Source organism: Lissotriton vulgaris, chromosome 8 (genome assembly GCF_964263255.1).
Source record: "Lissotriton vulgaris chromosome 8, aLisVul1.2, whole genome shotgun sequence".
Lineage (NCBI taxonomy): Eukaryota > Metazoa > Chordata > Amphibia > Caudata > Salamandridae > Lissotriton > Lissotriton vulgaris.
The window spans coordinates 1170966190-1170968409 of NC_141696.1; the positions used below are offsets into that span (position 1 = coordinate 1170966190).

The 2220-nt window shown below is 45.4% G+C and overlaps 1 non-coding gene across 1 annotated transcript; it reads left to right on the forward strand.

The window, feature by feature from the left end:
* The first annotated feature begins 520 nt into the window (after positions 1 to 520).
* TRNAC-GCA (transfer RNA cysteine (anticodon GCA)) lies at positions 521 to 592 on the forward strand. Its single transcript has one exon. It is a non-coding gene; the product is annotated as a tRNA-Cys (tRNA).
* The last annotated feature ends 1628 nt before the right edge of the window (positions 593 to 2220 follow it).

Sequence of the window (2220 nt, forward strand, 5' to 3'; positions counted from 1 at the left end):
TACAAATTAAGCACTGCTGTGGTGATTAGTGCGCTTTACAGATACTGTTTGACTGAGGCGCCGTTTTTGACAGCTGGCAGGGTTTTGTCCTGACTGCTTGTACAGAAGCCCCCAGAGGGCCTGTGTGCCATCCCCGGCGCGGCCCCTGACTCCAGGTGCTGCTCCATGGCGTCTCGTGGAGGTAAAATCAAAAACATCCTATTTAAGAAGGCTTTCTGTCCGCATTCAGAAGGTGAAACGTCATCATATTCGGGGCGCGCCTTGAAGCAGGGCCATGTAGGTCAGTGGAGAAATAAAGAACAAGACCGGTGAATATAGGTCAGGCACACCAAAGAGGTGAAGGACAGGAACAGAATTGGAGGACATGTTTGTAGCTCAGTGCTAAAAACCCCCAATGGCTTGAGGATAGAGCTGAGCGGAAAAAACGAACTACAAGACGGAAATGTAAAACTAAAAGATATTGCACAGGAAGGGCCAATGAAAACAAATATATTCCTTATTGTGGAGCGATGGAACAGGCAGGGATATAGCTCAGTGGTAGAGCATTTGACTGCAGATCAAGAGGTCCCTGGTTCAAATCCGGGTGTCCCCTTCAGATTTTTTTTTCAATCCTTTTTACAATATTTTGTGCAAAGCCTAAAAAGAAGTTCAATGATGCGAAAAAGACCAACATTAAAATAACACACGCTTTTTGGATCATGTTTCCTAGAAACGACCAAACGATTCAAACATTTAACTTTATACTGACAAGTTGACTAAAGCTAAGGCACTTTGTCTGAGAGATACACAAGCTGAAAGAGAGAGAAACGCAGAAGGTAAAAGAGAGAGAGAGACACAAAGGGAGCGAAAGCGAGATCCCCAAGTGTTTGCAAGCATGTGATCACTCCCAGAAGGATGAAGAGATAAGCTGGCATTCTGTGGGTTGAAGCTGTAATGCTCAGTATAGTGAGTTCTCTCATACTATTCTTAAGTCCTAATACAAGCTTTTAAAAGTGGACGCACCTTTTTACATCACCAAAGACAGAAGTTTCTGTTTAATGTAAGACTTCCCTATTCCAATGTTTGTAAAGTTTGTGAAAGGTGTAGGTTTCCTGATTAATAGACTACGAGAAATCTAATCTAATAAACAGAAATTTAGAAAGAGGCTTGCACTGGTTCTGAAAGTAAACGGTGAGGCTCTCAGTCTACAGCAAGAGATTGTGAAATGTCCACCTTTCCCCTTTAAGACTAAATTACATTCCCTGGATCTAGAACAGGTTGAAAGCATTGTGAAGAATGCTCTGTGTATTCCGATCAGTGACAGCCACGTGACAGTGGGAGGTGGGTACCAACATCAATGGCCAGTGTAAGGCCTTCCATAGAGCACCACTAAGGTTTGGGAATATTTCCTTTGCGCCCCTTCACAACCTTTGGATTTTTGTTGAACATTTATGTGACAAGTGTGCTGTAAAAGCCACAATTTGGTGATTTTTTTTTTCTCAGTGTGAAGCCTCCTCCCCAACGGAACGGTGAGAGTCTGACTATGTCTCTGAGACGAGACTGCTCACAAAATATTTATAATGTAATTGCCTGTCTTTCCAGTAGAGCTGCCTAGTTATGTGAGTGTTAACAACATGTCTCAGATGCGCAGCGTAGTCAATACTGAATGGTTTGTCTGCATTATGCATGTTCACGACATGCGTGTGTATGCACATTTGAGTGTCTGCCTGTGCATAACCGAGAACTCACGAATGCATGCGTCTGTGTGCTCCTCAACGTGTGTGTGTGTTCCTGTTGTGCGTGAGTGCATGTGTGCGTGCATGCACATTTGTGCGTTCGTGAGCACGCGAATGTGTGGTTGTTTGCGTGAGTGTTTGTTTCTGGCTGCCTTTTATATGCACTAGCCGTGCTTGTTGAGTTGAAGGGTGACATACGAGCAGCGAGATACGCCTTGGTTAATGGCAAAGTTCCCGGGGCCCCCACCTACGCTCCCTGCACAGGGCCACCATGAGCCTAGAGCCGGCCCTGGTCCCTGACGTGGTCAGGTTGCCTGTAAATCTTGCTCTTTACAGGAAGACTGTCACCAGTGTCCACCACATGTGTACACCAGTTAGTCTGACTGGGTGTCAATGAGAACATATGCCTGTATGCCTGTAGAACTTGTCTGCAGTCATGTTGCTGATGTTCAGTGAGGCTGCCACCTAAGGCCACACCATCAACTGAGCCATCCTCAGGGTTCTG